At 34.1% G+C, this 25,944-nt stretch overlaps 1 long non-coding RNA gene across 1 annotated transcript in view; it reads left to right on the top strand.

Annotated features, from left to right (window-relative positions):
• LOC128152979 (uncharacterized) overlaps positions 1 to 24,269 on the top strand; it is a 39,003-nt gene extending 14,734 nt beyond the window's left edge. Inside the window, exons 2-7 of the long non-coding RNA XR_008238806.1 lie at positions 773 to 1,053; positions 3,549 to 3,711; positions 18,628 to 18,839; positions 20,222 to 20,426; positions 22,613 to 22,715; positions 24,182 to 24,269. This is a non-coding gene — a long non-coding RNA (uncharacterized LOC128152979). The remainder of the gene's footprint in view (positions 1 to 772; positions 1,054 to 3,548; positions 3,712 to 18,627; positions 18,840 to 20,221; positions 20,427 to 22,612; positions 22,716 to 24,181) is intronic.
• The last annotated feature ends 1,675 nt before the right edge of the window (positions 24,270 to 25,944 follow it).

The following is a 25,944-nucleotide window of genomic DNA, read 5'->3' on the forward strand; positions in this document are numbered from 1 at the left end:
TCCTAGGTAAACACATTGCAATCTGTGTGGACAAATTTTGAAGTTCACATTTGTTTGTGACATCATTTTTGTAATTTATAATGGAAATATTCTGACACTTAAGAATTATTTGAATATGAAAGAAGAATGAGGGCTTGATCTCATCCAATTCCTTTCTTGCTGCTTCTTGATCTTTGGTACTATTGTTGGCACAGTTGCACTAGTGCTGATTTGGATCTTCCAAAGACTAGATAAATTTAGATTGTGTGATCTTCATATGGGTGAATATTCCACCTAGACTTTTGGCCTACAGTATAAAGTAATTTTGTGCCCTTAATAGTAGCCTCAGATTGAAAGTTGAAGGCTTTTGCTTTCATTATTTTTAATGTTTTTATGCAAATAAGCCCTTTATTTTTTAGCTTTATGAGATAATTTAATGTTCATTTTGTATGAAGGAACGCTAGCACAGACTCGGTGCTAGTGCAGTTCAGTATAGCTGAAATACCTACTGTACTTCACTATAATCCTGTCCTACAGCACTTTATACAATTCCCATTCTGATCCTAGCTTGTGCAAAGATTAATTGAGCTGAATTCTGAAATAATTTTATAGTTTGCAGAAATAAGAATCAGGATGAAACTTAATACAGTTTCATAAGGTGTTTTCCAATGTTAATTAAGTTGTTGTAGGCTTTTCTGAACTCTGTACAGTCAATCAGTACTAATTTAAAGTAATGGAAAGACCAGAGCAAAAAGATAAAATTTTAACTATATTTATCATATTTCTGTTTCAGGAAATGTTTCCCTCCCTATGCAAAAATAGCTGTTAAAAAATATTGAAGGGAAGAAAAGCTCTAGACAACTTCTATTTGTCCTAAAATTCACTTGCAATCAGCAATGGTATCAAGAAGGTCAAGACTTCGAGATTGTTCTACACATCAAACAAAATCAATTCAGAGCTGTGGTGGAGTATCAGACATATAGACAGCTACAAATCAAGCAGTACAGACAATTTCTGTCTTATATCACCATGCAAGAGAAACAGAGCTGAAAGTGTTCCCACAGGTCAACTAAGGTAATCAAAGCTCTTCTCTGTTGCTTTTAATCATGACTGCTGCAGTTCAGTCACCTTGTAATGATGATTCAGTAGATATTCTAAAACAGACCTTGCTAATTTTTATTAAGATTTCTTGACCTAACAATTTCTCAGAGTATATCCTTTTTAAAAATGTATTGATTTCATCAAACCTTTCTGAAAGACAAATAAAATGACAATAAACGAGGCATCCCAGTTTGCTTTACAAATTTTTAATAGACTTAACAATAGATAGGTAATATCCATCAAGTTGACCCTCTGTAAAGAAGAATGTGATTCTCCATAATTAATCTAAACCAAATTGATTCTGTCTGTCTGGAAAATCCAAGAGAACAATTGGATTTTGCAATGTACCATAAAGGTGATTAAAGTGAAGACCTGGTGAACAAAAGTGTATTTTAGTGTGGTTAATTTAGATCTCCTCATCAAAAGCTTTTTGTTGTTAGTGTCTTCTATTTTGAGTAGGGAAATTGTTGTAAATGAGACAAACCCAGATGATTATAGTTATCATGGTATCCCCTCATTTGTGTGCAGACATGACCTCAAATAAGATACAAATGGCTCTGAATTTTTCCTTTTTGTAAATGTTTTCTGAAAGTGCTCTATCCAAAACCATTAAAGTATTTGTAATTGCTAATTTTATATGATAGACATGTCTTTTAATATACTTGTCCCCTGGTGTATGAAAGTCTTAAACTCTAAAACAAAAAAGAAAATATATAGTTACTTTTTAAGGAGGCCACATTTTGGCTTTCTTATTTATATGGTGTAGTACTCAACGCCGAAGTAGCTATGCTTATTTAATAGCATGACTTGCTTTAGAAATGCTAAAGAGAAGACAAAAAAAGCTAGGATTCTTATGTGGTCATTTTGTCATTCAAGAAATGTGGAAACTGTAAAATATGTGAGATTACTTATGTGCCATTATGGTTTAAGTGACGTATCAATTCAGTGCTAATTGAAATGAATGGAAAAATTTCCAAGGTTTTTCATGGGAGAGAAATTCAAATCTTAGGCCTCAAACCAGTTTTGAGTTCTGTATGGGAACCTCTTGTTGCAGACTAGGACAGAGACCGTATGTCACAAATTTTTGTGCTGAAGTATGACATTTTGTTATAAATCTGCTTTCCCCTCCTTTTTATTTTCTTTTTGAAAATAGTCTTACTGGGGTATTATTCAGAAGTTGTTTGTGGTATGAGCATTTTAAAATAGTATTATGATATTTTTTTAATTGAATATTAGTTTATTTAATTTTATTCTGGCAGCTGCATTGAATATATTTTGCTATCTGGGAAACAAACAATTAACAATAAGCCCAACTCTGCAGTCACTGTACAGGCATAATTGCTGTCAATTTGATTGAAATTTTGCCTGAGAAAAGACTGTCATCAGTTCTTACTTTTTAAAGTAGAAGCAATAACCTACATACTATGCACTGAAAGCGCTCTTTAATTACAAGTTTTCTCAGAATCAACAAAATTTTTTTCTATATTTGTGCTGATAGATTTTGAAAAATACTGTTAAAATTAGGTGATTTTTCTTGTGAAATTCTTAAGATATTTCATAAAAGGACTTCATAGTGGAATTAAGCAATTACTTTCCAAGTATTCTAGAAGTTCTGAATAAACTCAATTTGGGATAGATTAAGTCTATTTTGCTTACAACAGTCCAATTTTTCTGTATTTTCTATATTTATAACTTAGGTGCTGCAAACTAAATTCTTACACTGTGAAGAATTTTAATGACCATACGTTCAGATTGTCTTCCCACACAATTATTATAAAAGTTCTAAAAAAAAGTTAAAAAAAAAAAAAAGGCAAATATCTTGGATTGTTTCTTTAATATCCTAAACTGGATTTTTTTCAACAGAATTAACTGTGCTCTCTGTTTCCAAACTCTGGCATGTCCAGAGGGCATTTGAAGTATCCAAAGTTATTAAACAGCAGCCAAATGTCATCAGACTCATAGCTTACAAAAATGGCACAAGAAAGATCTTTGCTAAAGTTTCTGTGTCCTTAATTAAGCCAGTAACCTCTGATAGCATTTTTCTTGCATGCATAAAGTTTATTTGTAGCTTTTGCTTCAAACCCTAACATAAATCCTTTTTTTCTTTTAAAATAAGCTTATATAAAACTTTTTGTCCTTTGTACACTATTCCTAATATGTGTGACTTGTTAAAAATTCTTATAAACGTTAATTGAAATAAGTTACAGCATAATGTACATTATTACTTGACATTAAAAGGCAAGAGCACAATACTTTTAAATCAATCTTTTTAAGGTTATATGTTTTTCTCATCCTGTGATTTCTAGTAATAATCACTAAAATACTAAATGGCTTGTAATGCAGTTACCATGATTCATAAATTAGTTGAAAGTGGTTTTTTATTTCCAATTTTATTTCTTCTGACTAAATATTGATCATAATAGAAATATGTTTGTAATCAGTATTCCTTACCTCTTGCATTCATTTAGCTGCTGGAGGAGTGCTCTGAAAAGCTCAATCTGAACATGGCTGCACAATGAGTGTTCTTGGCAGACGGCACTGAAGCACTAGAACCTAAAGACATACCCCATGATGCCGACGTTTATATTTCAACTGGAGAGACCTTTTTATATCCATTCAAAAAAATAAAAGGTAAAAAAACAAAAACAAAACTGAGAACCCCCAGCAAATGGCTTAAGGGGTGCAATTAAAAATGATTTTCATCCTGTCTTTTTGCATGGTTTAACAAAACTAATGTTTACTCATTTACAGCTCAGTAAGAGGATAATGTGCTTAATGAAAGAAAAATCTACTGACAGCCACGTTTATTGCCCTTCATTAGCATTGGTACTTAATTTAATATAGATCTGAATAGACATTAGGGAGCCTGCAGGAGGTTAAATGGTGAAAATGTAAAGAGATTATTGAATTTACTGTTTAGTTTCAGTGACATCAAACAGACATAATTAATTAGGCTTATTCCACTAGCAAAAATAATCCAGAATGTAAGATTATGTTCATTAATGTCATTGTTTTACAATTTTTGAAAGTTTAATATAGCAATATGGAATATCTACTTTACTATGCTTTATTAATTTTAGATTGTTTGGTAATGCCATTATTAAATTTTTTCTTCTTTCCTTCTCATTCCTTTACCAAACTGGTAATTATGTTTTATTTTTTACAAGGGGAGAAAACTATTTCTGAATCCTTTACAGTTTAAATGTGAATGTAAATGTTTCTCTCTGGCATATTTTAACACCATAAAGTACCTTGTGAGATTTCTCCAGCAAATTTGTGGTAACAGTTTATAACATTAGCTTAAGTAGGGTTCAGTATCAAATCCAAGATACCAATTGGGTATTTTATTAAACTATTAATTCAACTGGCATTTGTGATAAAGAACTTTTAATTAATATAAGCTAATGTATTATAAAGGACAAAATTATTAGGGTAGTGTATGTGTAGGTAGGAATCTACAATTCCAGTGCACAGTTCCAATGAGAAATGCAAATAATATAAATGGTTTAATATTATGTGAAACATTCAAGTTTGTATAGTCTTGTAGTAGTGAAATGTGTGATATGATTTTTAAAAAGTTAGGGATAGCAAAGAAGAAAAACAAAAGACAAATCATTCAACTAGTGTGCGTCTTTTATATAAATGTTGTATATATTTTATATATATAATTCTTTGTACTTTTGGGTGTTTTTTTTTTCTTATGTACTTTCTTTATAAATAAGCCTTTGTTTTTATTTTTCTACGTAGCTTTTAAATAGCATTTGTTATCCTGGGAAGTATTAGGAGACATACTTCAGTGTTAAATAGTTCATTCTGAATTTCAAAATATTCAAATGATCTTTCGCTAATTCTTTTACAGATTGATGTTACTTAGTACAAATACATTTCAAGAAGATATCTATATAGTACTCATTACTGGCTGTTTGCCTGAGAAAATGACTACGATATAGCTCTATACACATAAAAATCTAATATTAATTAGTGGAGCCTTTATTATATAAGTCCAGGTAATTAAAGGTTTGTTTACATATTCATGGAGGTATTCATGAATGAAACTTATGTTAGTAAGCCTGTCTTACATAGTCAATTTTATATATGATAAGCTGTTGTTGATAACGTAAAAATTATTCTGAGTATGATACAGGTGATCCAGTCACTAGAATGGCTGTAATGAATGGCCTATATATTCAGTAAAAGGCACAGATCGTTGTATTTATTCTTGCAAAAGTGTATGATAAAACTGCTATTTGTACTGTATGAATTATTTACATGATCCTATTGCAGTATTTTTATATGGTACTGCTGTAATTTGTTACAAAGCCTTCACTGGTACTCTTATTATAGTTTCTCCATGCATATGACTTGAGTGTTATGATAGATTTTCAATTCATTAAGCAAGTCTTTTTTTCTTTCTCTCATTTTCCTTTTGCAAGCCAAGTTCAAAACAAAAACTTCTGTGCTTTGTCTGCATATCTTTGGCTGTGTTTCATTGTGACATGCACTGCTGTTCTTTTAGCACCAAAATGTTGGCACACATTACTGAAAATTTCACACCATCTCTTGCTGGATCAGCAAGCTTAACCTACCAAAATCTGGTGTTGTTGAATGGTTTTTGACTGATAATCAATCTTTTTGCTGCTCGACAGTTGTTGCTGGGACACAGACTAGAGCAGGTGGCAGATGTGCCTTGTCTTTTGAGAAAAGAAAGAGTAGGTGAGCTTGGGCACAGAGTAACATATTGTGTGTCCATTAAAAGGGTAAGTATAACAGCAAAAAGTCACTGCTATAAGTAGAAAAGCCACCAATACAGAAAATAGGCCTTTTTACACCTCTGTTTACAAGCTTAATAGAACTGGAAAATGACAGCTAATAGTATAGAATTCCATGTGCTCAAAAATCAGAACTGATGTTAAAAACATTCATAAATTCTCTGTATCAATCACATTCCATAGTATTTTTTTTTGCTTTTTTTTTAATCTCTATATAGTAGGAATGACAGTGTACACATTTTTAAAAAGCTACAATGTATTGAAGATATTATAAAAATATAAAGATAGACAGTACGTATTTTATATTTTCTTTCTCTAGCCCAAGACTGGGAAGAGAGCATAGAGTAGTATGACTTGTCAGTATAAACATACTGATTGCTGCATTTGAGTTCTTAACGCATAGATAACAAGGTCAAATGTCAGTAGCAAATATTTTTTGCGTGGGAATGGAAGATCAATGATATACGCTAAAGCCCCAACCCTGCAAATATGTACAAGTGATCCCTTGGAAATCAGAGAGACTTTTTATGTGTGTAGTTACACATAAATATTTGCAAGATCAGCACCTTTGTGGAAATCTGTATTTCAAGTACTGTATAAATCACAAAGTCTGTCAGAATTATATCATCTTGCATATACTGTCATTGCTTTTAATGGTATAAATACCTGTATAAAATATAATTCCCAGTGATGTTGATGTCTTGGTTTATTTGGATTTATTCACCTTCTCATCTTTCTGACATTAAAATTTAAATTAATATTTGGATTAAGTGAATAAGGATTCAAACATAAGTTGACAAATTACATGATCTGGGATAAAAATTGAAAGCTATTACTTCTTTTAATTTAATTCAATATTTATAGTAAATACATCTGATGTATCAGTTATAAGATGCCTTTTCAACAGAAGTTTAGCAAACAAAAAAGTATCAAGTCTCAAGCATTTAAAACATATTTTTGGGGGACTATTGTAGAAGTAGTGTGTTGGAGAACTGTGCCAAAGAGTTAATGCTCTGTAGTATGTTGTTCTTCCATGTAATTTGGTGATGGTCAATGGTTATATTTAATTAATTGTTCATTGGAAATATATGGGAGACCACGTACTTCAGTGGTTTTTTGCAGACTCTTATATATTTAGCAGTTACTGAATTTCAAAACGTATTGGATGTTCTTACTTATTCTTTTTAATACCTCGTGTTTCTCCTGTCAGCTTTTATTGTACCCCCACATGTCTTTGCAATTGAGTTTCAGGTGTCTCCAGTGTGCTGCTTCATTTTTTCTTCATTAGTTACCAGTTTCTTAAACTAATACTAATTTCTTTCTATTGAATTTAATTCCAGTGACATTAGCAACCTTGCCCAATAAAATGATCAATTGACTATCACTCCTTCATAAAAGTTTGTACATTATATCAGTCATGCTATTGTGGAAAACATGGCTTCTTCTAAACTTCATCTTCCATTCAGTAATTTTTCAGTTTCTGGGTTTGCCATTTACCTTGATCTTGCTTCAGAGTTACTAAGTTGGAGACAAAGGAGTTTTGGCTGATCAATCAATTGTGGACTTAGACTGCAATCCAAACCCAGTTATGCTCAGGTCTAATTGACTGTACTACTGAGAGTAACATCAGTGATTTCTGCAGGAGCCTTCAGAGTAGTGAAGCTAAGCATTTATACAGATATATGACTATACTTACTAGAGCTCCACTGACTATAATGGGAACTAAAATGTCTAGTTCACATATAGATAATTTACAAGTAGACACCTAATTTAGCTGTGCTAATCTTAAACTGAATCACTTCCTAAAGACAGCATTTTGGCCAAAATGCTGTTGTTGATAAGACATGTTCACTTATTTTTGTAAGTCATACTGACAAGTACTCCTTGCATGGAGCATAGTCCACTTCGCTGATCACATAGGCGCTTCATCTGATTAATACATCATATTACCTGGGTACAGAGCGTTGTTTATGATCTACCTCCAGCTCTCACTCTGTGCATCACTATAGTAAAGAACACTAGATATGGAAACACGTAGCACATAAATGTTCACTTTTTACTACCTAGCCAAAATGTCTGTACTCTTTCATTTAGAGTTATATTTGTAGGATGTATATGTTTCCAGTAGTCTGTGCTAAAAGTAAAACTAAAAATAGTGAATAAGATTTTGTGTCTTTTATTAATGCACTGTGACAAGGAGGCCACTAGAAAAAGTAATCCATGTTTAGTGTGCTTAATGCTGCATTTCAGGTCTGTATTTAAATTAAGAGATAAAGATTTTTTTGTTTAATAACAGATATCACGTGATCTACAAAATGAATAAATTACCAAGACAGGTTCCAATTGACAAGAATGTGTGTGAATACATTTAAAATAGGACATCTTTTTTACAAGGAGTGTCAGTGAAATGATGGATTCTTACCATTCTAACTATTGACTGATTTGGAAATGTTTCAATTCCAAGCATCATTCTAAATAATATTGGGCTTTTTCTCATCAACATATAAAAATTAAAGTTGTCACATTTTATTTTTCAGAAAAAATGCATTTCCTCTATGAACCTGAAATTAATACATTTTATTACAAAATTTCCTGTAATTACTGTATTATATGTTAATATTTTAGTGCATTTGTACTGGAATTTTGATCTGAAAAAGGAATATGGTATAACAAATATTCATAAAATATGCAGAAATACGTATCTCATCATACTTTATGAGTTTATCCATTTTATAACATATGTTGAAAATCTTAAGATATACAACAGAAATTTGTTGTGAGCTATAGAAGTTTCCTCTTGAATTATCATATATCAAAATGGGATTGAATACTTAGGAAATAGCTTGATCATATCTTGAAGATTAGAATGAGAAAAACCTGGTCTTTGAGAGGGTTGCCAGTAAAACCTAGATTATATTTTGTTTTAAGGGTTTCTGACAGAAAATTAGTTTTATTATTTTACTATGGAAAATTTAGATTCAAATTATTCAAATTATTATAATTATTACAACCCTTTCCTGTTGTGGGTACCTTTCTGAGATCTGAAATATGCCCATTTCTGAGCTATTTTGGAACCCTCCACAATTGTCACAGTTTAACCCCAGCTGGCAACTAAGCACCACACAGCCGCTCGCTCACTTCCCCCACGGTGGGATGGGGGAGAGAATCGGAAGAGTAAAAATGAGAAAACTTATGGGTTGAGATAAAGACAGTTTAATAGGTAAAGCGAAAGCCACATGCACAAGCAAAGCAAAACAAGGAATTCATTTCCTACTTCCCATCGGCAGGCAGGTGTTCAGCCATCTCCAGGAAAGCAGAACTCCATCACACCTAACAGTAACTTAGGAAGACAAACGCCATCACTCCGAATGTCCCCCCCCTCCCTCCTTCTTCCCCCAGCTTTATATGCTGAGCATGACGTCCTATGGTCTGGAATATCCCTTGGTCAGTTGGGGTCAGCTGTCCCAGCTGTGTCCCCTCCCAAATTCTTGTTGGTGGGGGTGATGTGAGAAGTAGAAGAGGCCTTGACCCTGTGTAAGCACTGCTCAGCAGTAACGAAAACATCCCTGAATTATCAGCACTGTTTTCAGCACAAATCCAAAACATAGCCCCATACTAGCTACTATGAAGAAAATTAACTCTATCCCAGCCAAAACCAGCACAATATTGAAGTCCCCCTTCTAGCCACTCAACAGCATTTAAGTCTTTAGGTTTTTTTATACAGGAGTCTAGCAGTAAGATCCCACCTTTAATATGCTGTGTCTTTTGCTAAGTGAGAAATCTAAAGAAGGAAACTCTACTACTTGCTTTGGCACTAGAACCAAAGGTACATATAGTGTTCCCTCAAGAGCTTCCACAGCAGATTTTGATAAATACGTTTTTCCAGACAACATATATGGAGTCTTACTGATGGCACAATAACTGTAGCAAATGTACGTTGTCAGGCTTTAACTTTCTTTCCTGGCCTTAGGCTTCGCTCTCCTGTCCATTAACTTCGGTAGTTTGTTAAAGAAATATGAGAAACCTTTGTGGTATACTTTAGCTTGATGATGTTCCTGGCTTGTAGAGACATCTTCCACCATGACAGATTGACCAGATGCTTGATTTCTGGGAGCAACCAATAGGCTTTATGGAGTGAGAGATGACAACTTAACTAGTAGTTGTAAACTGATATTCAAAAGTGATAATACGTTTACATACACCAGACAGACACCCCCCCACACACATACACATATACATATATATAAATAAAACCAAGTAAGGCAAATTGGTCAGGGTAAGAGAATCACCAGAGGGAATATTTTTTCAAGAATAGTTTGCTTGGGATTTTTTTTTTTTACAATTAAAATGCTATAATTCAATATTTACTTAAGCATAAGATTAATTATACAAATGGAATTGTTTAGATAACCAGTAAACACCCGTTATAATATGCTGCTAAACAGAGATGACTAAGCCCTTCATATATAGCCTCCAATTTTTCATTAAGGAGAACTGATTTTATGAAGTGATAGTATCTACTATGTTCCATATATGTATACAATGCCCTATTTATTACCCTTTTATTACAGTTTCTCTTGAACAGCTATGTTTCGTATCGTGCTTTTGTTTAGGGCAGCAAAGAGATGATACTGTATTAGTTGGTTAAGTATTAGTACTGTATTTTGGGGGGACACATTCTCTGATGCCTTACCCAGAATCCACTTAAATTTAAAGGGAGAGATACAGCTTCCTTCATAGACTTCTGCATTAGGCCCTCAGGCTATAAAATGTCTGGATATGAAAAGGTGTCTTTCTGTATAATTTTTATGATATCTACAGCAATGTGAACATAGTAATGGTAAAGAAGTGAGCAATTCTGTAATAAATAAAAGAATAATGCTATTTTCTGGATTGGAAAAATACTTTCCAAATGTGGCTTATAATTGTATTTTGAATAAAAGAACATGGAAACAGTAAGGTACAGCCAAAACAATGTAAATTAAATGTGAAAAGTACAGCTCTGTAAATCAGTAGCTGAACTTGTCCTAACACCACCCCAAAAATATCCTGGAAGACAAATCCAGGGTAAATTCTGAGACATCCTTATGTGTAGAAAGAACCAGGAGTTGTAAGAAAGTTTCGTCTCTACCTTTCACGTAACAACAGATAAGGTTCTTGGCCTGTAGAACCTTTGTCTTAGTTCCTTTATTTGCACTAAGCAGGAGTGTTAAAATGAAAAATTCTTCAAGAAATGAAAAACATTGAGATCTGTATCCCCACTAACTTGTAGACTGCAGTAAGAATCTGTTAAAATAATTTATAATTACATCTCTGACCCCTATATAAGAAAACCCCAAACCAAAATTGATTGCCAGCTGTGCAGAATGGAGAAATTCATCCCAATCCAGAATGAGACAGACAGTCTTCCAACCATTATCATTCTAGATCCAGTGCATGTAAGTTCAAGAGGAAAATTTGAGAGGAATGGGGAAGATAAATATAGAGCACTGGTGACTAAGAGGCATTCTCTCTCTTCTCTCTGCCAAGCGAGAGAACCTATCAACCTATCAATTGAATTTTGGGCTGGGAGCCAAAAAGCCAAAGAGTCTTAACCTTTCACCCAGTTTCTATATGTTTTTTTCATACTGCATTGTTGTTGCAGTCTTTTCAGAGCTTATCTTATTTATTCCATTTGGCATTTACACCTGTTTAATTTCCCAAATAATTTCAGGTTTACTTGAGTGTAAATAAAGGAAGAATTCATATGAAATGTCATGAACAAGGATTAATTATTTCTTTTAAACTGTACCAACACCAAATTTTTGATTTCTTGAAACAATTTTCATTGCTTCTGGACTGCTGAAGTATAATCATAGGAATTTTTGCTTAATTTTTTGTATTGATTCCCTGTTTTGTTAGGCTAATATTAGCAGTTTTAATTGCTAATCATTTACATATTTTCAATTATTTCCCAAAGTAAAATGTAACTTCATTTTTAAAAAGGAAATATAATATGATTTTTGTAAAGTAAATGCTAGACTGCAGATTTCTATCATTCAAAACATAGTGAAAAACATTGATCATTCATTGATGAACTTAAATTTTTATTTGTGTTTTGTGAAAAGCATATAAAAGTCTTTTCACAATCTGGGGGCCTTCTTTAGTTTAAATGGACACTAATACCATGGCCTATTTTCCTGAAGAGTTCACAGAAAAGTTCAGGGCAAGGGGATGAAATATGTTGACTGGCAGAGAAGATGGGATGTTTGTAATTTTAATCAAATTTAGAATTAAGCCATACTTCAAATAATATGTCAGACTAGTGTTAGTGAGTTTAAAATCTAATGACAACTGCTGTCGTTATTAGTTAAATATAGCCATTGTGCCTGTGGCAACAAATGATGACACTTCAGAACATGTAGAAACAAAAAACTCTCAAGTATTTAAAGAAAAGGGAGTGACTGTAAACTTAGTTAAACACAGGAATGTGATCTGGGCATAATGTTTCCCAAATACAGAGACATCAGTAATTTGAACAGAGGACATAACTGAATGCAACATTATGTGTTGTTACTACTGGAGTGTTTAAATTCAAGGAAGCTTAGGCCTTTCTTCCTATTTCATAAGTCTGTATCAGGGAGTTTCATATTTATTATATTAACACTTAACTGTATTTATATATAAGACATATTTCAGATTCATGTCTCTCTTACTGTTCTGTACCCTTTAAAATGTATCGCTCCATTTTCAGAATTTTAAAAAGTGGGAACTGAGAAAATTATGTCCTGTTTTTAATAGATTAAAATATTTTTTTCCGGAGAGTAAGTTTTGGATTCATGTGGTTATGAAGGTTGTTTGAGGCATTGGTTGGTACTTATTTCTATCAAGACAAGGAAATGGAGAGAAAAAGCAAGGTGTGTCTGAGTACATATGAAAAATATAGTATGTAGCATACAATATCAATATATTTGTAATACTATATGCTAGTCCCTTTAAACCTATAAGTTTAATCCTTTTTATTATTATTTGAAGAAAGTTTCTTACAACTCTGTAAATCTTCTTTCAACAATGACAGTGTAAAGCAATTGTGAATGAAGGGGATAGGTGTTGGGAGAATAACAAATCTGAATTTTGAAGTAAAAGTTCAATGTAACAGGAAATGCGTGTAACATACAAACCTGGGCTCAGATCATGAACAGTATAGTCAGTACTTATATAGGGAATGTCAAATGAAAATTTTAGTGCTCTGTGAGTTTATATTTGTTATTCTGCAAGTGACATTTTTAATTCTTAATAGTGAACCTCTATGTCATCATATCATTAAGAATTCTTTTGCTGGAGGAAGATATTCCTTGGCATATGAATTTGAACTGTAATTCTGCTATTTTGAGATGATTAAAGATTTACAGCCACTTTAACTAGCAGTAGCAGTGTTACTGTGTGTTTTAGGGAGGTTACTTCCATTTAGGTAGTATACTCTGCTTATCTACAGTTCTCAGTGTAATGTCAATTTGCTGAGTTAGTCTTCACTTTCTGTACTTAATTATTGACTAGTGTTCCTGATCTTTTTTAAATAATTTCAACAGCTAACGTTAAGCATAATCCCAAGCATATAATTTAATTTTTGAAAATTATGGTAAATTCTGGCATAAAAATTTATGTAAATGATTTGTATAAAAACGTAGGTTAAGATTTGCAAATTTGCAGTATCAAGCACTTAGTGTTAACTTAGTGGTTAACAAATTAAGGTACATTATAGTTGGCAGTAGCTTGTACAACTGTCTGCTACACAGTGGCAGATTACTGAGAATCACAGAATAATTTGCCTTGAAAAGGACCTCTGCAGGTCATCTAGTCCAATCTCCTCAAATAGGGCTAACTTCAAAGGTAGGACAGGTTGCTTGGGGCATTATCCAGTCAAGTTTTGAAAATTTCTGAGGATGGAAATTCCCCAGCCTCTCTGGGCAAGCCATTCCACTGCTTAATTACTGTCAATTTTTTTCCCTTACATTTAGTTGAATTTTCCCATGCCGCAGCTGTGATTATTTCCTCATGTCCTTTTACTGTCCTCCTTTGAGAAGCCTCTTTCTCTGTCCTTCCTATAGCCGTTCTTTAGGTAGTTGAAGCTTGTGGTCAGACCTCCTCTCAGCTGCCTTCTCTCCAGGATTTTTTAACTTCTCCTTTTACATAATGCTGCTGCATTTTATTCCCAACTCTGAAAGTGAATGAAATCCACTTGTTGTGTTGTAGTAATAGTAGTAGGTCCTTGTAGATGATCTAAGTATTTAAGCAATGCAAGAAGGACTTATATGTCAAACAGCTTGTCTGTTTTTTCTTATTGTAGTTGTTAGTTTAATAGAATATATCCTCTCTCCCTACAAACCTTGGCAATCTTCTACATTCCATTGTCCATATTTGCTCTGTTTCTGTCACATATCCTAGGCACGTAAAGACCTCAAAATATTTTTAGTAGGGTTAGAAACTTCCTTCCAGTCTCCCATCAATCACTTCTGTTATGTGTAACAACATTTCCAGTTATAGCACCAGTGTGAAGCACAGGGTAGGTTCAAGAGAAGCAGCATTTACAACAGACACTAAAATCCTGAAGGAAAGAATGAAGCTGAAATCTCATCTGCTGCCTCTGCTTAAACCCTTTGTTGAGACATTGTGTAAGACTGGGATTATAAAATCCTTACCCTCATTCCAAATATGTGCTTTTATTATCAGTGGTCTGTAAAGCCAGTTTCCAATGGCTATTCTTTCTTTCTTCCCCCAGGAATTTTGCACTAGTGCTGCACAGTCCAACAGCAACAAGAGAGAGATCTCAATCCAGCCTGCATACTGGAGATTACGAGCACTCTCCTGGGAACTGTGAAATATGGAACTGAGTCTGTCAGATTGAGGAGTTATAGAATCTGACCTCCCTCTGCCCAGGAAATACAAACACTTGGCCACTTCTATAAATGAGACTTTACTACCATTCTTCAGGACATTTTTTGATTTAAATGGTCACGTCTGGTTTACTTTGTGATAAACTCAGTGCTACCAGTGTTTGTCTCTGCACTTACTATATCTGGAGTATCCTCTCAATGAGGGGATTTTGCTCTGGAGATTCCTGGTTTGTGAGCCCCAAAAGACTGGTAGCTGCCAAACTTCTCAAATCAGGTTGGCTCATGGTCGCTTAAGGATGCACAGCAGCATCTATGTACAGACAATTTCAGGAGGCAAGAGTAATTTATTGTTGAAAATAAGGGAACACAAAGACACTCAAGTGCCTGATTTTATGTCTACGCTGCTCTGAAGTGGCAGAAGTATACTCATTATTGTGCAGTGCCTGCCCTCCATGGACATAACAAGCTCATTGACATCTTGTTCAGTCAAGGCTGGGAATAAATTGTCATGCTTAGCATTTTTGGCCATGCAGATTCCTAGAGGTTTATTCCTATTGTGCTTGAAGCTTCTTTGCAGGCTTATATTATAGAACACAGACAAGCTCGACCTTCAGAGCAATTCTCCAGCCAGCCTTAAGGGTCCTGTGGATGTAACCTTAAGGGGTGGGCAAAATTTTTCTTTATCACATTCTTTGGCTTAGGCAGCTATAATCTTCCTAAATTCACCTTTAGGCATCTACTTGCTCTTATCATTCAATGCCAAGCAATCTCTAAGTTTCACCTTATGTCATCTTTCATTATAATCTAAATCAGCTGCCACTTCTTTTCCAAGTACCATTGTGCTCATGAGGAAACCAAACTACACTTACTTAGTGTAGCGTACCTAAACTGAGAAACATCTTTTTGCTGTTGTGCAACAGCCAACTTGTAATACTTGCTTATATGGGAAATAGCACATAATATATGTCCAATAACTATAGAAATGAATACTCTACCAAACTAAATCGTGGCACAGACTAGGACTAGATTTGTCAATGTCTGTTACAGCCCTTTCTTCCAAGGCTGAACTACCTTTTGCAACTTCTCTGAAAACATACCATTTTCAAAAATTTCCAAATGATAGTCAGTCCATCTTTTTACTCACTGGTGTTGCTTAATTGAGATTTTAAGATCTGTTTTCCAATGTTAGTAAAGATTGTTTTCAACCAGTAGTTAAACTGGTCTTGCAACCACCTCTTTATTACAAGATCACTGTTTTCTTGTGATCAGAAGTGGAATTCATGGATAATCACATGAAGGCGTGATTCAAGATATGCTGTTCATATGGGTTCTGAGATGCATCTTCCTCGTTACTACCGTCTCATACAACTTGGAACCTGTATTGATGGAGGGACCAAGAGATAGTCAAGGCATCCTATATGCTGAGTGGACAGGGTGTCTTACACAGTCAACCAAAATAATCTTTTCACACAAATGGGCGTTATTAACATAAAAAATAATGTCCATAAGAAAAATGTCTTCATAAATTGTTGGTCGTTAAGTAAAAAGTAACTTTTCTGTATGGATAAGTCATTGATATTTGAGCATGTCCTTTTAGAGACAAGATTATTTCAAGCTCTTCTGTGAGATTGTGTACAACTTTTCAGGGGTCCCATTTCTAAAGTGGATTTAGTAAAACTTCCATGCTTTCTAAATGAATAATAAATCAATAATAATAAACCTTTCACAGTTGTTTAATAATAAAGACTGTGAAATCCACAGAATTGTTAATGCCATTCAGTGAAGTCTCCCTGCATTTCCCAATCTAGCATCGTTACTTTTTCTTACCTGTAGCAGGTAAGAACTAACGCTCTTCACCCATCTGTATCCTACCTGGCATTCTAGTTTTAAATATACTATGTAAAAGGCTATTTTGAGCCTAAGAGTCTACTCAGTACAACTGGCGTTAGCAAAGTCCTTTGATGCTGGAACCTGGTCAGTGGCAATGGGAATGTTTAGAGTTTTAACAGCAGGTTTCTAAAAAGTTCATACCAAGTGCACATGCCAATTGGTTTTCACAGCAACCACAGAATACCTTCCTGACAACTGCAAGTGCACATTTACGCTGTTTCAAAAGTAAAGATAGGGCAAAATTCATAAATTCTACAAGTAACAGGAAGAGCTCTGGAGATGGGAGCAGGAAAATGAAGTTACATCTGCGTTAACAAGTTGTACAGCACCAGAAAAACAGATCTGTGGAATGAAGCAGTTAGCACAAAGGAACTTAATGTCCACACTACACGCATTTTAAGAGATTTTACTCTGGGCTAGCTCTAGTCTGTGCAGTGGACTTATGGGAGGACCTATCTTTAGGTACACCTCTGGAGCGCATCCATTAGTTTAGCTTCATCCAAAGGATATCAGTTTGCATGCTTTGAAACTGCTCTGTGATATGAATCAAAGCACATTAAGTGGAAGCTGTAGGTTCCTCACTTGAAAATCACAGTCTTTGTTTGAACTAGAATGTTAATGTAGATGCATCCTTGTGGAAGAAAACAAACAACAATTTTTCAAATGTAAATTTGAAATTCACTTACTTGTTGAGAAGTAACTTTGGTTACAGAATGACACCTACTAGATTAATAGATTTATAAATTCACATTCTTAGTCCTGGTAAATTACTGTAGCTGTACTGAATTCAATAAGGTTAGCTAATTTACATTCACTGAGGATCTAATCCATGGACTTTAGAATCCAGTGTGAAGAAGTTCCATAGGTTGACAGTCACTAAAGATATTTAGTTGGGAAACTAAACCATGGTTTAATGAGAGTTTTATTTCAAATTGATTGCCAATATCAATGTTGATGAGAAGATAAATTATCTTTTGTCTTAGAACTTTAAATCGCTATGAAAAGCTCAGCCATTTACACTTTAGTGGGTTTAGAGACATATTTATTAACATAATTACCACATGCTTTATATTTCATAATAAAGTAGCCTCATGATAAAAAGATTTGTGAATTGAAACCAATTTTTCAAAAGAACTGTCATGCATCTAACGTAATCCAACAGTAATAATAGCAGTATGAGGCTTACATTTTCGAAATTAGATGTATAGACACATTCCATTAACATTAATGGCAGTTACAAGGCTAAGGATCAAATTTTTCCTGAGTTAATCCTCTAACTCCCACTGAGTTTAGTGATCTTAGATTACTAAATAATTTTTAAAGGCCTTCAGCTCCTAAGTTTTTAAATATATCCAACTCAGACTGAATTGTTATCAGTACAATGAGTATGTTTATTGGCACAGTTTTGATCTGTAGCTAGATAGCTACTGATTATATTTCTGCATGCAATGTACAACAATCTCCTTTGAAGATTTAATTGTAAGTGCATTTTGTGCAGAGGCAGTACAGCATTTAGAGGTCATTTTCTAGTGTTTGGAAAAAGAAGAAAACTAACAGTTGAAGTGAAATAAAAATGTCATTTATATGATGCAGTGTCAGATATGGAACTCAAACAATGTACAAAAGATTCAGGCTTAATTTTCCTGAAGCAGGAGAAATGAGAGGCATTTCATTTTTGTAGGTGAGAAGTGAAATGTTCCTCTCTGCTCACTGATAGAGGCATGCTAAGGTGAATTTTAATTATGACTAAATTGTGGTATTACTCTTTCATACCCTGAACATCTGTTCCCTTCAGGAATGATGATTTATGCAGGCTATCACTGCAGACAGCTTGCTACAGCTTATGTCACGGTAAGTAGGAAGCTGGTGGTAGTATTTCAGAAAATACCAGCATCTAAGTGGAGACAGGCCAGTGTGTGTATTTTTAAGGTAATAGGGAAAGGGGAGCATGATGTGTCCGTTTTTAATTTTGAAGCCAAATATTGACTTTACTTTTTTTTTCTTTTTTCTTTCAGACCATCTGTCATTAATGAAGAAAGTATCATCTTGAACAGTGAACGGCCTGGTTCTTCATAATGGTGTCAAGCAAAAGAAAACCAAGCCTGTCATTTCCAACTGCATGTAGAAAATTATTGAGGAGGACACCTCTGGCAGAATTTTAGTGTTTAAGAACTGCACAGGGCAGGATAACTATGAGCCTATTGGATCACAAAATCAAATTGAAAAGGTAACCTTTGTTTATTAGCATGTTTGAATGAATGCATCTCCAAAGTACCTTCATTGTTACCGCAGTTTTATTGCTTTTGTAGAACTATAGATTATTCTTTAAAAAAAATGCCAAAAAATCCCTTAAATTACAAAGCCTTGGAATTCAACAAAAGGGGATTATATGTCTGTTCAGGTTAGATAAAGGGAATTTTACTTCTGTGCTCCCTCTTTCCTGAAATCCCCCCTGCTTTTTAATCTACTTGTCTTTACCTGGTAGTCACCTTGCTTCTGACTATGCCTATTTCTTCTCCTACTTTTATGTGTGCTATCTAACAGTATGTTATCTGAGGATTTATTACCAAGGAACATTATTTCTAAGATTATTTGCTGCATGGGTTATATATTTTATATATGTTATGTATGTTTGAAAATACAGTCGATTTTGATTAGGTTAGATATCTATTTATAAATATTCACTCGTTAAAATGTTTGTCTTAAAAGGTATGACACTATAACCATATAACAACATATTTTAAAGCTACTTGTATAAGGCATTTTAATACTTTCTTGACAATTCAGTAGATTTTAGAAGAATTGATACGCTGTCTTTGTTTTCAGGTAAGTCTAGAAGGGTATATGTATTTGTCCCAAAACAAGTATGGCACATATACTTTATATCCCCTCATTTCTATTATTAGTCTGTGATACATTTGAAATGAGTTTCTAAAAATAAATTTTAAATACTTTTCAAACCTAGGGCTGATTCACAACATGGAATACTTTGCAAAGATTTTCCTTACATGTAAGGGATTTTGAATGCCTGGAATGTTAGTGTTCAGCCCTCTCTGAATTGTGAATCCGTTTTTTTTTACGTCTGTCAGACAATATGATCATTGTAGGTCCCTTCCAACTGAAATATTCTATTCTATTGTAATTATAATTTTCACCCACTAAAATAATACTCAGGAGAACTGTATCTGGCTCAGTTAACAAAAGGTCATATGTCTGTCAGTTTTCTAATTCTGCAATAAATGTTCTTAGAACCTGTCGTCTAACTAGGACATTCACGATACTTTCAATATGATGAGGATAATCAAAACACACAGGTCAAACTTGTCTGTACATCGGAGCAAAAAAGTTCAGCAATAATTTTTGAACATCACACAGATTCAGTAGTTTGATACAGTGTTAATCAATCTTTGGGGTTTTTTTTCCATGAGGATGTCTTGGCCTACAACATTAATTATTAAACTTATACCCATGAGGCCTTATAGATGTGTGGACTGCTTGTGAAGGGTATCCAAAAGTGACAGAGGCCATAGTTTTGAATACATTTCAAGTCAGTGTATTGCAGTGCTGTTGCTAAAAGAGGCTTCCACTACTTGTGCCCTGTCATTGTAGGACTTCTGCAGCTCCCTGGACAGCACAAAGGTTTTGTTCCATCATTCAGTGAACCACATAGAGAAGATGACATACACCAAAAATAAACCAGTTAAAATCATCAATTTTAGTCTGGAATAGTTTCTAGAATCTGATTCACTGCACACTCACCTAAATACTTTTGCCAGCACAAGAAAAAATGTTGCATGGGAGTGGAAAGAAACAAGTAAGTCTGAAAGAGAAAAAATTGTTGGGAAGATTCTGGCATGTAGATACCACTTGGTGCAGGGGAAGGAGAACTAAGGACACAGGAAAAGTTCTATGTTTATATGCATTCCCATTTGAATTTTATACAAGTGTCTGATCCTCCACTGAAAGATGAATGTATAAAGGTTGACACATTTAAAATAGATTAAAAATCAGTGTCTCAGGTATTAATGCAACAGTAAGTGTAAAATAAAAATATTTAAAAATCTTCAAAATGGTATTTCATCCAGTCTAGTGATTTAAAAAGAAAACATATTTCTTGCTTATAAATTGAAAACAAAAACAAATGACCATAAAAATTGCAATACTGTGTCAGACTGCACTTTCATCTAGTCCAATATCCTGTCTTTGAGTGGATGTCTAAAGAAAAGTGGAAGAATAAAGGCAGCATATGGTACATATGGTGCATATGTTGACAATTTCCTCGCACACTGCCCTCATCTGGGACAACCCCAGTCATGGTGTAGTCAAATCACAAAGAATATATCAGAAGCAGACCATTTTCATTTTTGTTGAATACAAATATTGTTTGTTATTTGAATGGGACATTATTCCTTTCCTTTTGCAGCATCATTCACTTAGCATAATTTAAAAAACCAATTGAAATACAGAGTTTTTTCTATGTATAATAAGCAAAATGCTCAGCAGATTGTTGCTACTGTGTGAAAAGTATGTTTGTTTCTCTGTAGTCAGTAACTATTTCTTTTCAGACCTTTACCTATTAATGAAAAAGTGGACCAGCTATGCAGAGTGATGTGAATTCACCAAATACTGATGGTGTCTTGGCAGGAAGGTCTGAAGTGCAACTGAAGGTTGTTTGATTCTTTTTGTTCTGAAACCCTGACAAAAGCAATAACATTCTCACTTCAGTTATGCTAGATTCGTATCAGTGAATGAATGAGAAAAAAGGACACACTGAACAATTGCTGTCTCTGTTTCAATTCTCAAAAAGGCAGATTTACCAGACTGTACAGTCTTCACAGTCTTCCTCCCATCTCTATTTAGTCACTGTACAGGCTTCTGATGGAAGAACTGCACATCTACCATACAGCAATCAATATACTGATGTATGAATCAAATAGGATTCATAATTCATTGAAGGCAAGTATTTTTTTCATGCTGAAAATGCCTATCCTTATGCAAATAAAACTGGAAAGAATAAGTATGTTTAGAATTTTTTTCCTATTTGTTTTATATTTGAACCAGTATAAAACAGCTTTTCTCTCCTACCACAGTTTAGAAAAGGTATAAAATACTCTTACTGAGCTAAGATCTTTCCAAACATTTTTTAAGACAGAGATCTGAGACTAAAATTTGATAGGGGAGACCCGAATACATGTCCACATTCTGTTTGGTTCTCATTAGACTTGAACCTGGTTCTCCCAAATCTATTTTAGACGGGTATTTTCAGTAAGGCAACTTCCTGAAAAGCTAAGGAACCTTCAGTTGTAAAGAATCAGAAACTACAACTATTGGAGGTTCTTGACTCCATTGTAAGAATTTGTAATATATTTGCATGTTTTCCGATCTTCTCTTCTCTCTTGCCAGAAAAAGCGTTCTGAGTTAGGTTGGAACTGGGTCAGAAACATGGCATTCGGGCCTAAATATGGCAAATATGTACAAAAATGGGCAAGTGAAGTGGAATATGTTGTATTTTAGCAATCCTAAGTGGTGTGCACCACTTTCAAAAGAGTTCTATGTTTGTGCATGTTAGAGCAGCATTGAAGGTACTGTAATTACAATTGAAAGTGGAAAAAAAAGGAAAAAAACCCCAACAACCAAGGAAACACAAAATTTTATTGATGGTGTGTTCTCTTTGTCTTTAAATTGTATTTCTTTGGAGAGGCGGCATCTCTCCTAAGTCTGGTGTGCAATGTCAGTTGTGGAATGTGAATTCTGTTGAGGTAGGAGATGTGTTTTTCACACTTGAACATGTGTTATTGCAGTTGAATGTGGGATTTTTAAAATGGGACACATTCCTCTTAAAATTTACAAGACACAAAATTTTTCTTCATACTTTGGCTCTGTTTTCTCTATGAGTGCCTTGAAAAAGACAGCTTACGATATTCACCTGACTGACCTGAAATAGGCATGATGGGTGAATAATGTCATTAGTATTTTCCTCTTGTCTTTTCTTTACAACAGTTCCATGAACAATGAATTTCTCCTGGTCAAAGTATTGCCATTTCTGTCACCAAAAAGTAACTTGTGTGCTATCTATCTTGGACTTTCTTCGAAAGAATGACAGGTAATTTCCCTAGCACCGTTTCAGTGACAGTTTCTGCTTTAATCACACAACTCCTATAGTGATGATTCACCTCTTTCATAAAATTTGCATTCACTGAATAGTATTGCACAATATAAAAACAGCTATTGTATATATTCTCAAGTATTATGATTTCTGTACAAACTGGAGAAAGGTAAGCTAAATATTCAATAATCAATTATTTTGAAGTATGTGTAGCAAGCGAATAGTACTAAAAGGATGCTATCAAGAAATACATGTTTTAAATTGTCTGAGGTATATGACTTTATGTTATTGAATCTGAAAACTTGGTTCAGCATAAAATCCTAATAGTGGGAGGATTCTCTCTAAAACAATAGCTGTAATGCATGACTAGGAAAAATCAGAACAATGTGGACATGGACAATAAGCATAATTTAGAATTGAACTGTGGGCACAAGAAATGGCTTGTGATATCCCCTGTTGTGATGGTATACAACAAGCCAAAACATTATTATGTTTGGAGTGTGTTCTAAATATTTCTAAAGGAGAGTTTCTATCTTTGCTAGCAGAATAAAAAGTTATTTAGAATTAAACATTTAAACTAATACAAAAATATGTGTTTGTATGTTTAATGAGAAGCATAGGTTAAATTAAGCAATTGTGACATTTCTGGAGTTTAGCATATCTTTTTATTCAAAGCATTGAAAGCATGTGTGCTCTAGTCAAAATACGCTGTTAGCATAAAAGTGTAGTAGGGAAAATCAAGCCTGCCTTTCTCTTGTGCAGCACCCAGTGTAACTCAAATGTGTGCTAGTAGGCCATACGTTTTCCACTGCTAAGGTGTCCTTTGCTGAAGTCACTGGGTAACTTTTAATACATTGCTACATTATATTGTTTTTCTACCATGACCATCTATGGTTTATGAATACACATTAAAAAATTTTGCACAGTCTATTCATATTTTTGTGAGGCTAAACTAATTAGAATTGATAACAGTTTTCCTTCTGTATCTTACTTTGTCTGTAAAGTCTTTGAAGTAGAGCTTCCTGTTACATGTACGTGTACAGCATCTGATAGAAGTAAATTCATTTTTCATAAGCATCTAAATTTTTATTTTTCAGTTCACACTATTTCAGTTGGTAAAAACCAGATAATGTTTTTTTAGAGTTGCAATTACTTTTTTTTCCCAAGGATAACTTGGAGTATTTGATTTCTTGCACTTCTAATAAATTTGCATATATAGAATGCTGTACTTGCCAATGTGTATAGTTGTTACCGGAAAGCAAAGGATCAACAGCTGTACGTTTTGCATTTTATGTGGGGTATAAACTACATTGCAAAGGCATTTGTTCTCTAAGTGGTAAATATTTACTTTGTAGCTGTTTAGAGCATATTCATACTATGGCGGGGCTTTTTTGTTTTTCTTAACCTATTTGTTAAAGAGCTAGGTCTTAATTATTTGAAGTAATGCCTTTCTTTTTTTAAAGGTTTCAGGTGATTGCACACTGAGGATGAATCTTACTTCTCCAGTGAAATACTAATACAATGTATGTGGAGAAAAAATTGGCAATATCATCACTGGTAAGTAGCATTTGTAGGACAGGCTTTCTGTTTACTACATTGAGGACTTAGAACTGAAAAGTGAATCTGGACTTATTTTTTTAATCCTTTGTGTAGATTGGTGCCCTTAAATTGAACTCAAAATGGCAAATAGTAAAAAAGCTCGTGAATAAAGCTATTGTTTAATGTAATTCTAGCATTTTTATATTTGCATAATTTTTCATCCTTTTTTCAGTGATTGCATGTCTTTTCTGTAGGTACTTCATTAGTCTGAGAGCTTTTTCTTACAGTTTTAATGGGATAGCACACACGGTTCATCTCTTCTACCCTTGTATATTGTCTATAAATAAGACATCATTCCAACTCTGTTTAAGAAGACTAAGAAATATTTCTTTGAGCTTTCCTTCAGGGCTGTTTTCTAACAAACAGCTATATATTTGTACTACAAATTTAATTAGGCATCTAAGTATATATCCCTATGACTTTTTTTTTCCTTTTTCCTCAGTATCTCTCTCTGTGATTCAGACCAAAGTGTTTTAGCACAAGGTTTTAAATAACTGAGTTCAAGAGCTTCAGACTTTAGAAGTGCCTGTGTCTATAAATAATACTCCTGTCATGGGAGAAGTGCATGAGGAAGATGTAGCATTTTTAAATCATTAAAAGGAGCCTTAAATTCTTTGAGTTGTGCGCCTCGACAAATGTCTATATAAGTAGTCTGCTTATTTCTCTTCTAGTCCTAACCACTTTCAGAGAAGCAAATCAGATTTCATCCCAGGTAGGAGTAGAGTTTTCAGGATTTGTTGACTGTCCTCATGAGCCAGATAGCATTCCCCGGCCACATTTTAGGAAGAGAGAAGGCTGTCTTCATTATGAGCATTTTATTGTTATTTCAAAGTTTACAGCTACTTTCAGATCAAAGATAAAAAAAAAGATTCTTGATTATTAAAAAAAATACAGAGAATGCTCATGAAAATAGTTGTAATAAGAACAGCATGATAGCCTCAGCTAAATATTCCCCCAAACTGTCTGAGGAGAAACTGGACTTATACCCTGTCAGTACTGTTGAAAAAAGAACCCACTGGTATATTCAGAGCCTTCCTACTCCATGTGACGCAACTATTTATCTCCTTGGCAGCATTTTCAGTTTATGGTACTGATGACATCAGTGGCACATTGGATAATAAGGTATGGATTAAGCCTTTGTGTGCCTCATTTTCTTGAATCACACACTATGTAACCACACTTGCAGCATTTGTATATAAGCATAAGTTACTACTAAAATATTTCCTTAAAAACCAGCATTTAAATATAACTCAGTTATGATGAAACACTCAACGCTGCCTTCATTGTGAAATCCTGTACTGCAAAAAAAGTATCTTTGATGCCAATTACATGACCTGTCTAAGAATCAACCCAAGTATTTCTTTTCTGCACTTCTTCCCAACATTTAACTTCAGATTCAGCCTAACATTTCTGTCCTCAGATGTGGGATTTAGTGGACACATCTTTTCTGATAGATCCAGGAAAGGTAAACTGGCATTGATCCCATAGCTAGAGAAGTGTTTTTATTCTTAAACTAGCTAGGATTATAATTCTGAATTTAGAAGCACACCTCTGTGGAGTGTGTATCATTACTTTTCCCATAGAGGTAGAAAAATCAGCTCTATGCCTACTGTCAGGTACTGTGTGC

This window comes from Harpia harpyja, chromosome 16 (genome assembly GCF_026419915.1).
Source record: "Harpia harpyja isolate bHarHar1 chromosome 16, bHarHar1 primary haplotype, whole genome shotgun sequence".
In the NCBI taxonomy this organism is placed as follows: Eukaryota; Metazoa; Chordata; class Aves; order Accipitriformes; family Accipitridae; genus Harpia; species Harpia harpyja.